The sequence below is a fragment of the Nanorana parkeri genome, unplaced genomic scaffold (assembly GCF_000935625.1).
Source record: "Nanorana parkeri isolate BGI_ZX_2015 unplaced genomic scaffold, ASM93562v1 scaffold1745, whole genome shotgun sequence".
NCBI classification, from domain to species: Eukaryota; Metazoa; Chordata; class Amphibia; order Anura; family Dicroglossidae; genus Nanorana; species Nanorana parkeri.
The window spans coordinates 99,179-111,178 of NW_017308013.1; the positions used below are offsets into that span (position 1 = coordinate 99,179).

Below are 12,000 nucleotides of genomic sequence, written 5' to 3' on the forward strand. Positions count from 1 at the left end.
TGGTCTGCACCCATACGGTCTCCGGAAGTAGTATGGTGCGTAGCGACGCCTCCGGTAAGGGCATTGTTGATTAGCACCATCTCCATCTACCGCTTCTTCAGGTCCTTCTGTTTTCTCTCCTTCCTCATTTTGGTAGTTTTGCGTGGAGGACCTCTGTGACGTGGATAGCGCCTGTAATTACGATCTGCAACATATTTGGACAGGAAAACCTCCCTCCACTACACCAAATTCAACTGTTTCTCCATCTCCCACACTATGAAGATACTTCTTTGGATTGTTCTTCATAATGGTAGTCTGGTGTAAAAACACATCTTCCTTGGTGTCATTCCTGTTAATAAATCCATATACATTACGCACGTTGAACCATTTGACAGTGCCCAAAACCTTGGTTGCGATGACCTTCTTTTCCCCGATGGTGGCTGCTGGTTCTGGTCTGGGCTTATTCTCCAAGGCACCATTGGTCCAGGCTGTCCAATAAAAAACAAAAAACAGTGAGGACATCGATCTTGATGCCTCACCAGTGACGAGCAAGTGAGGGACAGGGAGGCTCCTCCCTGTCTCCTTCCTTCCTCCTGTCCACACAGCTTGGTTACCGAGCTGCGGGCAGGCTTCGGCAGGATGGGGCAGAGCTTCAGCCGGACGGGGTCGGAGCTTCGGCAGGCTGGAGGATGCCTCACCCAGCACAGAAGGCATGGCACATCACTGGTATGTTGTATACTACATATCACACAGTATTGTCATATACATAGTAATTCCTACCACTAGCAATTTTTTTAAGACTACAGAATGCCACTCTAGTCAGTAAACGGGTATGTGTTTTGTATTTATATGGTAAGTTAGAAAGCGAACGCCTATACTTGTTCTGGGGGAACAGTATCATTTTCTTTCTACAGTTTTCATTAAAAAGTCTATTGCTGTTTTTGTGTTTCAGTTCAGGGCAAGGTCATCACACAGTAATATACACAACCCCCTGAAAACAGTGTTACCCACCATGTGCTCAGTGTGTTTCCTGCTGTGTTTAAAAATAGTGGCTTTGGCAAGGTGTATGGCTAGAACTGCCAGCTATCAGATGGGGGACCACTGATGACTTAAATCATCCCTTTTTTCCATCATATAACAACTTGGCCATCCTCCACTCCTCCTCTTTAGATCCACATATATACCAGCACAAAAGGAGAAACTGAGATGATATCAGTGGGCACCATATTTTTGTTGTGTGCCATCCTTCCTTTCATGAAGGTACCCAATTGACCTCAATTAGGCCAAGCCAAGCGTTATGGCGTTATGGCATCAGAAGTGCAGATATAAAGCAATGTTATGTTGCCCAATCAGTTCAAATAGACTGGTTTCCTGGATAGCAGGCATTCTCTGGTGCTTGTATTTCCCTAACACAAATACAGACAACATCCTTAAAGCAGTGGTGCTTAGCATGTGGGTTTGGCATACAGTACCCAGTGATCAGTGCATACCATGCTGTGCTCCCCTTTAGAAACAGTGGCTTTGGCAGGGTTTTTGGCTAGAACTGGAAAGAAAAGGAATAACTAAGATGCTGCCATAGGGCACAAGATTTCTGCTGGGCACAATCCCTACTTAATGAAAGTACCTGTTTGACCCCCAATAAGTGTTATGGTATCAAATGCTGCAGGTTTAAAACAACCTGTTATGTTGACCATTCAGGGCATATTGACTGCTTCTCTGGATAGAATGCATTTTATTGTGCCTGTATTTCCCTCACACTCACGTCTACACTTACTACACTTATTTCCAGGTGTGGTGGAAAATATGAGTCTATTCTCTGCCTCCCACCATGTAGGTCCCCGAGTGGCCAATCACCAGCCCTGATCTATGTCACGTGGGGGCTAGGGCTATTTGATCTCCAACCTTGGCCTGACCTGAGTTTATGAGGTGCAGGGCTTGCAGAATGGGGGAAGGAATGCATAGTACGTTGGGGTATAGGTAAGTACAAACACATAAGAGCACCTACTGACCAGGAAATATGCTAGTTTTGGCCTGCATGGACAATGTACTTGTTTGTTTTAAATGTTGAGGGGACAAATTCAGTGTTACTTGAGGAATGAAATGGGCAAAGTGACGTAATAACTTTAATTCTAATTTCTTTCACAGTGATGGTATTGGAGCTCCAAAATCCTATATACATTCGATTCATCCAATTGTATTTGGTAAATACTAGTATAACCAGCATAAATCACTGTGTAGTCAAACAATTCTGGGCCCTCTGTGCTTACAGGCCCAATAGCAGTTGCATGGCCTGCTGTGGCTACAGTTATGCACTTAGCTGGGTATATTAATGGTCTTACTTTTATCCCGATTCAGGGTACCCATCTGTTAAAGTTAGTGTGCCTCTGAGTCTTTGCACACTTAAAGCCCCACTCCAGCAAAAACATTTTGAGTAGGTTAGGTTTAGAAACTCGGTCAGGTTTGTATTGCTGTGTGTGACTGCACTGGGAACATTTCATGTCACTATTTATCCCTGTGACACCAGGACAAGACAGGCACAGACAATAAAACATACCAAATAGAGGATGTATCCCCATTTGATTTAAAATTACAACAAATGGTTGTTCCACTTTAAAGTATTAACTAGGAATGCACCGATACCAAGTATCATACTCAGTACAAGTACAGATACTTTTCCAGCTCCAAGACTAGACCAGAAAAAAATTCAACAGTCAGGAGGCAGCTGTCATTTTTAAGGAGCACACAGAGCTCCTGGGATTTGTACATCTCTGTTTTGATGTATGATTTTGTTTTTAGAAATATATGTAAAGGGATGCACAGATACCAGTTTTGTACAAGTACTGATACATTTTTGTTTATTGTCATGTGACAGTTTTTCTAAAACAAAACAGACTAATGATTTCAGGACAGTGGTGGAGCGCCAGAGCCAGGTCCCAGCTGCAACCGCTGCAACCCTGGTAGTTCTCATGAAAATGGCAAGTATCGGCACTGGTATCTGAAAAGTATCTGTGTATCCCTAGTATTAACCAAGGAACAAAAATACAATATATTACATTTTACAAGGCCTTTTTTTTTAACTGCCTGCCAGCAACACATTTCCTGTCTTAGGGTAACAATGCTTGCTAATCATCAGGGCTTGAAAATTAACTTGTCCTCTCGTCTGTGACGAGAGGACGCCAGAGCCGGACGAGCAGCAGCTCGCGCCGGTTTAACCGCTTGCTGGCCGAGAGCTTCTTGGATGGCTGTTTACATACAACCGGTCCGGTGGCTGTAGAGCCGCTGGATCGCTTGTATAATGTGTGCGGGTGTGCGCCCCCCCCCCCCCCCTCCACCGCTGTATATTACATCAATTCCGCATTCAGGAGTCATTATCCTGCTTCTGTAGCTATAGAAAAGCTGGTGAAGCAGATCTCTGCTTCATAAGCTTTTTTGGGGTCCCACAAAGGGGACCTGTCTGTGAAAAATTGGCTATCACATAGGGGGCTTCTTATCCCCCTATGTGATAGCAATAAATTTAAGTGAAACATTTTGTTTTAATTAAAAATTAAAGTTACCAAAAAAAATAAGTCAAATTTAAAAAAAACACCAGTCCCCTGCCCCCACATACACACACAAACATAGGTCGGGTGCGCCAAGTGTGAAAATGGCGATTGCGCCCATAGCCCCACACATGTTACATATCAATGCAAAAGTCAGAGTGAGGGCAATCCTTTTAGAGCCATTAATCACTATTAACACTGAACTTATGAGCAGTAAAAGCTTTTAAAGCGTCGCCTATGGTGTATTTTGGGTATGGTATTTGTTTTTGCGATTTCGTGGGCTCACGCAATTTTAAAGTTTGACATGTTTGGTGCCTATTTACCCGACGTGACCCTGTCTTTTATATTTTACTGAAAATATGGGTAAGAATAAATGTTTTTTAACATAATGTAGGGAAAACTTTTTTTTCTAAATTTATGGTACTTTTTTCATTATATAGTGAAAAATACAAAAATGTTTAAACTGACTGGTGAGACACCCGAACATTTTTCAAGCCCTGCTAATCATACTGTATTTATGAAGGTGTAGCAGTGTCACCCATATTAAAGGTGTTAGAACTACAGAACACCTCCCCTTCTTCAAAACATGTGGGATGTTCGGTAGGTCCAAAGAGAGCTAGGATAGTTAAATGGCACAATATTGTTGGCATGATCAACAGATTTTTTTTTTTTGCAGAATGAAACAGATATATAAAAATACTTTTAACTGTATATTTAACAGATGAAAAGGTAGCAAATTAGGTTTATTAGCGCTTATATACACTTTAAATATATTTAGCTCTACTAAACTGAGAAAACTTTAAATATTTTATTCCCATGTATTATTAAAACATTTTACTTATACCTACTTGTAATTTAGTTTTAGTAGACATTTAGTTTGTACTGTGGGTGAGATCAATGGAAGTTATTCTGGTACCATTGAAGGCAGCCAATGTTGAAGTAATAGAAAATCTATTATTTTGTTGAATGTATTCTAACTCAGCGAGGCAGCCCATAAAGTTAGTTAACATACAGTTAAACACAAGCAGTAAGCTGTCAGGAGAAGAAGCTTACTGTTAACTTGCAGACAACAGAATCACAGAATGAATAAGAAACATGCATGCAGTTTGAAAAAGACGAGCTGAGGCCACTTGATTTCCCAGTGTAGTATGTCTATAATGCTCAGTTGCTAGGTTACTAGCCAATAGAAATATTTTTTCATGATGCCTTTGTTATTTACTTCCAATTTAAAGTCAGGAGGGCTCGGACACTTTGTATAAGAGTAAAACAGTTATAGTTCTGCAACAAAAGCTCAAATCCGTCTACATACACTCTTCTCTCTTCATATCATCCAATATAATAATTTTAATAATCTATTTTCTAATTCCAAAAGAGGATTTATTCAGAATCCCTTGCAGAGAATATAGTGATCTGTGACTTTAGGTACACACTTGCTTTAATATTGTATCCGCTATTTCATTGGCAGTTACTGATGCATAAATTGTATTTTTCACAGAACATTATTGAGTTGAAACTTTTCTTTTTAACTCAAAAATGTAACCTTCTGTGGCCTGGCCACTGCACATATAGGGCCAATCCCCAGCCCTATTTTTGCAGTAGCATGCACCTGTATGTCCCTCTCATGCCTCCTGTGTGTAATTAGAAAGTGGAGAGTAGCAGCTTCAAGCACACAGCGGATTGGACCAGCTCTGTGCCTTGTGATAAAAGTGATTGGTTGTCACAGCAATCACATGGTAATGTTTACATTGACAAGCCCTCCCCTTCCTCTTACAACAGAGGTAGGTGAGAGTACGAGAACTAATGAATGGATGCTGCAACAATATAAAATACAGTATAATAAATGTTTTAACCCTTTCACTCCCCCATCCTTTCCTTTATATGTCAACTCGATTCTATTGTTGCTTTGACATGTATATTAACCACTTGAAGACCAGCGTGTTAAACCCCTTTCTTGGCCAAGCCATTTTTCAGTATTCAGCGCTGCAGTACTTTGACTGACATTTATTCCGTCATGCAATGCTATACTGAAACAAATTTTATAACATTTTTTGAGGACAGATAGAGCTTTCTTTTGGTGGCATTTAATCATCACTGTGGGTTGTATTTTTTACTATATAACATGAGGATTTGTTGCAAGCAATTTACACTGCAGAACAAATACCCGGCCCTCCTAAAGCATGTTCTGTACAAGAAAGGCTTTATAGGGGTTTGCAGGATTCACAGGGAAGGGTTTTCCCTTTTCATCAATCCTTAAAATATTTGGTGTCTAGTGAATGGAAAGATTCTGAAAGGAAGCATCTGGCTTTTCGTTCTTGGAAGAGGAGGTTTCCTTTTGGCGAAAGACGAGGAAGAAAAATATTTTAAATTCCCAAAGTTAGACGCAGCTTTATTGCAGGTATGCTCATTCTCCAGGGTTGCAGGCTCAGGGGTCTTGGGCCCCCGGAGCTAATGAACACCTTCTCCAACCTAAGAGAGTTGTTAGGAGTGAAGCAGGCCATTTTCGCTTTTCAGCTCAAGTTGGAAGGGCTGGAAATACAGGTCTTTTCAGCCAATGCTACGACAGTAGCCTATTTAAACCATCAAGGGGGTACCAGGTCTCCCAGTCTTCTACAAGTAATTGTGCAGTTTCTTCTGTGGGGCGAGGAGCACTTCTCCTCCATCTCCGCAGTCCACATCAAAGGGACCTCCAATATGGTAGCAGATTATTTGAGTCAAACACCTATTTCCGAAGGGGAATGGGAGCTTCACCCAGAGATTTTCTCTCAGATATTCAACCATTGGGGCGTACCAGTAGTTGACTGATTTGCAACAAGAAAAAACAGGAAAGTGGTTCACTTCTTTTCTCTTTCAAGAGAGAGCGATTCCAGCGGGGTGGATGCCCTGTCACAAGATTGGGACTTCTCCCTAGGCTATGCCTTTCCTCCTCTTTTTCTTCTGCCTCAAGTAATTCAGAGGTTAAGTTGGTCAGTTTGCCAACTCATTTTGATTGCTCCATGATGGCCCAAAAGAATGTGGTTTCCGGAACTACAAAGAAGATCAATCCAGCCTCCATGCATTCTGCCCCTCAGATCGGATCTTCTGTCAGGGTCCAGTTTGGCATCACGACCTGAAGTTTTTTCAATTAACGGCATGGATATTGAAAGCAGGATCCTAGAAAACAAAGGCTGTTCTAAAAAGGTTATTGATACCCTTCTATCTAGTAGAAAGTTAGTAACTAAAAAGATTTACAACAAGGTTTGGAAAGTGTTTTCCTCATGGTGCATTCAGAAGCAAATTTATATTCCGTCAGTTCCAGTCCTCCTGGATTTTCTTCAAAACGGTGTGGAAGAAAAATTGTCGGTTAGTACCTTAAAGGTCCAATTTTCCACTCTCCCTGTCTCTCTGGACAATAAATTAGCAGAGGATACATTGATCAAACATTTTTCCTAGCCACGAAATGTGCTACACCTTTCTCAAAACAGTTTGTTCATCTTTGGGATTTGTCTTTGTACTTACTGGTCTTACTAAGCATCCCTTTGAACCCATTGAAGATTTAACTAATAAATGGTTATCCTTCAAAATGCACTTTTTGTTAGCCGTGACTTCAGCCAAAAGAGTGGGTGATCGCTCTTCATTATCCATAAAGGAGCCTTATCTTACAGTATTTCCAGACATGATTGTACTCAGACTGGATCCACTATATCTACCTAAGTTTGCCACTTCTTTCATAGATCCCAGGACATTATTATACCTTTTTTTGTGAAAATCCTAAGACACCGGGTGAGGAAAAATGTCATACTCTGGATGTCAGAAGATGTCTACTAAGATACCTAGAGGTTACTAAGATTTTAGAAAATCCAGTCAATTATTTGTTTTATTTGATGGTTGCAAGAAGGGTAGCATGGGTTCTAAAGCTGCCATTGCTAGATGGATTAGGAAAGCCATCTCTACAGTATACAGGAAGGGGGATATGAGTATCCCAACTCCCTTAAAAGCTCATTCTACTAGGTGTCTGGCAACTTCCTGGACAGAAAAAGCCGGCACATCAGTGGATCAGATCCTTTGTGAAGCATTACAGGGTAGAAGTCCTATCTCAACAAGATTTGGCCTTCGGCAGGAAAGTCCTGCAAGCAGAGGTCCCACCCTAAGGTAGGTTTGTGTTTTTTTTCTTGCTTATCCTCTCAAGTTGGTGTCCTGGAAGATGATTGGAGAAAATTCAAGTTAGTCTTACTGGTAATAGTGTTTCTAAGAATCTTCCAGGACAGCAAGCCTACTTCCCACCCTTACTGGATTAATGTTGTCTAGTTTTTTCCCCTCGTGCACTGGTGGAGGTATTCTACTTTAATCTCAACTGAGGGATGAGGGTGGTGGGAGGGGTTTTTAAACTTGTCTGATTGTGTTTCCTGTAGACTGAAGAGCCAATCATCTCTCAGGTTGCTGTCCTGGAAGATTCTTAGAAACACTGTTACTGGTAAGACTAATTGGAGATTTTTTCTAGCACAAAATGGTGTGGAGTCGGTCACTACTGCCCTTACCCCAGAAGATCAGAAGATCAGAGAGAATTTCTACCCCAATGTGACTCCTGTACCCCAGGCATAACAGCTGCAAAACAGATGTGCCAAAATTTTGCCTGGGCCATAGCGTAGGCTCTTGGTCACTTGGGTGGGACTGCTGGTTTTGGCGATTCATCAAATGAAACCAATGAGAAGAAAGGAGGTAGAGATGACTGAACTGTCACCATCACCAAGTTGCATGGCACAGGGTACACCACCAGCTTCAGAGGGCGGGGAGGTGACTGGATGAATAATAATTTTATACTCTAACAGCTGGGAAAGAGACACCTGCCTTGTCAAGGGTGTTACCTGGAGAGAGTGGAGTGGTGTTAGGATACAGAGCTTGGTTAAAGGAGAACTATGGGGTCAGGGCTTTTCCCCATAGTTCTCCTAAGGGTCACGGGAGAAGACAAACTACCATTCTCCCGTGACCAAAAGCTCAGTATACCGCAAGCTACAGCTCGCAGTATGCTGAGGCGCTGCAGCCGAGACGGATCCCGACAATACTGTCTAGATCCACCCAGCTGCGGGATTGACAGCTGGCTCTGCCTATGCAGAGGCAGAGCCAGCTGTGCCCGCCCCCTCCCCGGTCCGTTCTGCCAGTCAGCACTAGAGGATCGAACAGGGGAGAGGGGAATCCCAGCAGGGAGCCGTGAGTGACAGTCACGGCTCTCTGCAGGGATAGATCGAGAAGTGGGCGAGCAACATTATGTGTTCTTAAAGTCCAGGTTAGACCTACTGGTAACTATGTTTCCAGGAATCTTTTAGGATGTCCTATTATTATGTTGTTGTGTTTGTTGTTCATGTTTGTTAGCTCATCAGTTGTAGAAGAGTAACTCCGACCATGCTAACTGGAGGAGCATCCTTTTAAAGATTTGAGCTGTAGTGTTTCCTGGGAATTGTGGCTGCAGAACTGCCATCCTGAATGACTGCTGGAGACGTAGCTACCAGTAAGTCTAACTTGTACTTTATCAAAAGCAGACCGTGTAAGAATCTGATTTTAACCTGATTTCAGTATCGTATAGTCTCTGTATAGCAGATGTGGAGTATGAGAGGGAAAAGTAAGTTCAAGAGCCAATCAGGAGGAGAAAGTAGAGTGAAAGAGATCGGAGCTGGGACCTAGGCTCAGAGGAAGTGAGTTGACTGATGCTGGCCATCAGACTGAGGACATCTAGTGGTAGAAAAAAAAGGTATTGTGGGCGAACTCTTTATAGCTTACTATCACAGAAAGGGCCGGTTTTGTTATTTTATATTTTAATACTCATTTTTATTGATTTGTGTCTGGAGTTTTGCTTCTGCTATTTAGTAGTCCCCCACAACCCATATAAAAACAGATAAATAATGAGCTGAAATAATTAAAGAAATGGCACAGTAGCACATTCTCACAAGAGTTTGGATCCTCAGCTTTCAAAGTATCACACAAGACATCGGAGTACCTAGGTGAAGCCAGGGTCTAAGGTAAGTATCTTTTTTGTTATAGTAATTTTCTTTCTTACTCAGCATTTTTTCATGGGGTGGTAGGGGACTACTTAATAGCAGGACCATGCATGTCATTTGGTGCCCAAAAAAGCAGGCCAGAAGCTGGGGTGTAACGTAAGTGTCTTCTTGGTTGCTGTTTTGTTTTTTTCTATTTGTTTTTACTTAGCGTTATTACATAGAGGACTACTAAACAGCAAGACCTTTGAACCAGCATAACAGCCAGGAAGCTAGTATTTTCAAAATGAGAGTTCAGTAATGGCAGCCCATGAATTTTCTCAGTATACGTTTCTCAATTCCTAGAGATAAAACAAGTCAAATCACTTGTACGTGTCCAGGGCCGGATTTACTCTCCCTGCAGCCCCAAGGCCAGGTTCTGCAATGCGCCCCTGCCACCCTCCCTCCCCCCATCAATAGAGAATGGCAACCAGATGGCAGGGCAGCAGGGTTAGTTTTAATTTTTTTATTGTTTCTTTTTACTTCATCACTTTTTATTTTTTTTTACTTTTAAAATGTTTTATTTATCTTATCGTTTACTTTTTTTTATTTTTTTTTACTTTTAAAATGTTTTATTTATCTTATCGTTTACTTTTTTTTATTTTTTTTTACTTTTAAAATGTTTTATTTATCTTATCGTTTACTTTTTTTTATTTTTTTTTACTTTTAAAATGTTTTATTTATCTTATCGTTTACTTTTTTTTATTTTTTTTTACTTTTAAAATGTTTTATTTATCTTATCGTTTACTTTTTTTTATTTTTTTTTACTTTTAAAATGTTTTATTTATCTTATCGTTTACTTTTTTTTATTTTTTATAATTTTGTTATCTTATTATTGTTTATTTTTTATAGTTATTTTCTTATTTTTTTAATAATTTGTTTCTTATTCTTTTTACTTTTTAATCACCTGTTTATTTTTTTTATTTAATTATTTCTTATTATTTTTAAAAATGTTATTTATTCAATTATTTTTATATCAATTTTTTTTGTCCACTTAACTTTATTGCTATCACACAGGAGCTAACAATCTCCTGTGTGATAGCAATTGGAGGTGACAGGTTTTCTTTATTGAACCTGTCACCTCTAGCACTGTGCAGCAGAGAGGGGAAGACGGCTCTCCCCTCTCACTACACGGAACGGCAGGGTTACTTTTAACCCTGCCGCCCTGCTCAACGCATCGGCAGCAGCTACTGGGAGCAGAGACTCTGGGGGAGAACGGAGCCCGGCAGACGATGCAAGTGATTTCGGCGACATTGCCGAGATCACTTGTAAACGTACACGGCTTCCCCACACTTACCGCCCGGCCGCCCCTCTGTGCATTGCCGCCCTGGGCCATGGCCTTGTGGGGAATCCAGGCCTCTACGTGTCACATCACTGCCTCAGATAAAGCATAACCTTGGAATTCTTGCATATCAGATATATTTACCATATGCTTTTTAAAATGAAATTATACAATAATTTTAATTAATTTGATAACTGCAAGGCTGGGAATTTTAATAAAGGACATACAGATGCTTTCCTCTTTATTTGGACAGTGAAAAACAACATCCGCCCATTTCAAATGTGTTTAATCTTTGCTGATAAATCTTTTGTTCTAAAAGTAATCTGAAGCTCCATCTGCTCGTTTGGCAGGGTTGTATTTGACAAAATAGTAGTCTTTTGATTAATGGTGTCAAGCTTTATAGCTCGTTTTATCACTTATGACTCTACACATCATTTTACACAATTTATGAGAGTTCAGTGCCATTCTAGCAGTTGCCCAATAATTAAGCAGCAGATGTTAAACTGAATGCTTCTCATACAGTATCTCCTAACAAAAGGGTAAAACAGAGATTTGTGGTGAGCTGATTCAGGTTATACCTCTGAAGCTAGTATAGTGCTCTTGAAACTCATCTTTAATAAATATTGACTTCCAGATGACCAACAATCACATTGTGAATGCCCTATGCACTATTAAATGGCAATAAAATATCAGGCACATTCACTCTCAGTCGTGGTTCTTTTCCCAGTATGTAATAATGAAGGGTGTCAGTCACTTTGGTCATAAACTGATTTATAGATGTTATAGATGTAATCAAACACCAAACTAGGTTCTCCTTCCTAATCTCTCATCTCTGACAAAGTATTTCTGAACCTTCTGAATACAGACTGTGCTGGCTGGATACCCCAGGTGTTTGACTCCATGGCAATTGAGGTTCAAGTGATTTCTGAATGTTTATGTTCCAATGCAGGACAACATGGAAAAGTTACTGTGTATGCTTTGCACTCAACCAATAATTCACCAAACCTCTTGTAGGGAACAGCTGCAGCTTGTTTCCTCTGGGCCAGCACTTTTTAGCCTTCAACAGCCAACATCTTTAGCAATACTTCCCAGGGAGTGATTTATTTATTTTTTAATTTAATTATTATTACTTATTAATTTTTTACTTATTTTTTTATCATTTTTTTCACTTAACTTTATTGCTATTACACAGGAG

At 40.5% G+C, this 12,000-nt stretch overlaps 1 pseudogene; it reads right to left on the reverse strand.

The window, feature by feature from the left end:
- The window catches only part of LOC108799508, a 35,562-nt pseudogene that overhangs the window by 454 nt on the left and 23,108 nt on the right, over positions 1 to 12,000 (reverse strand).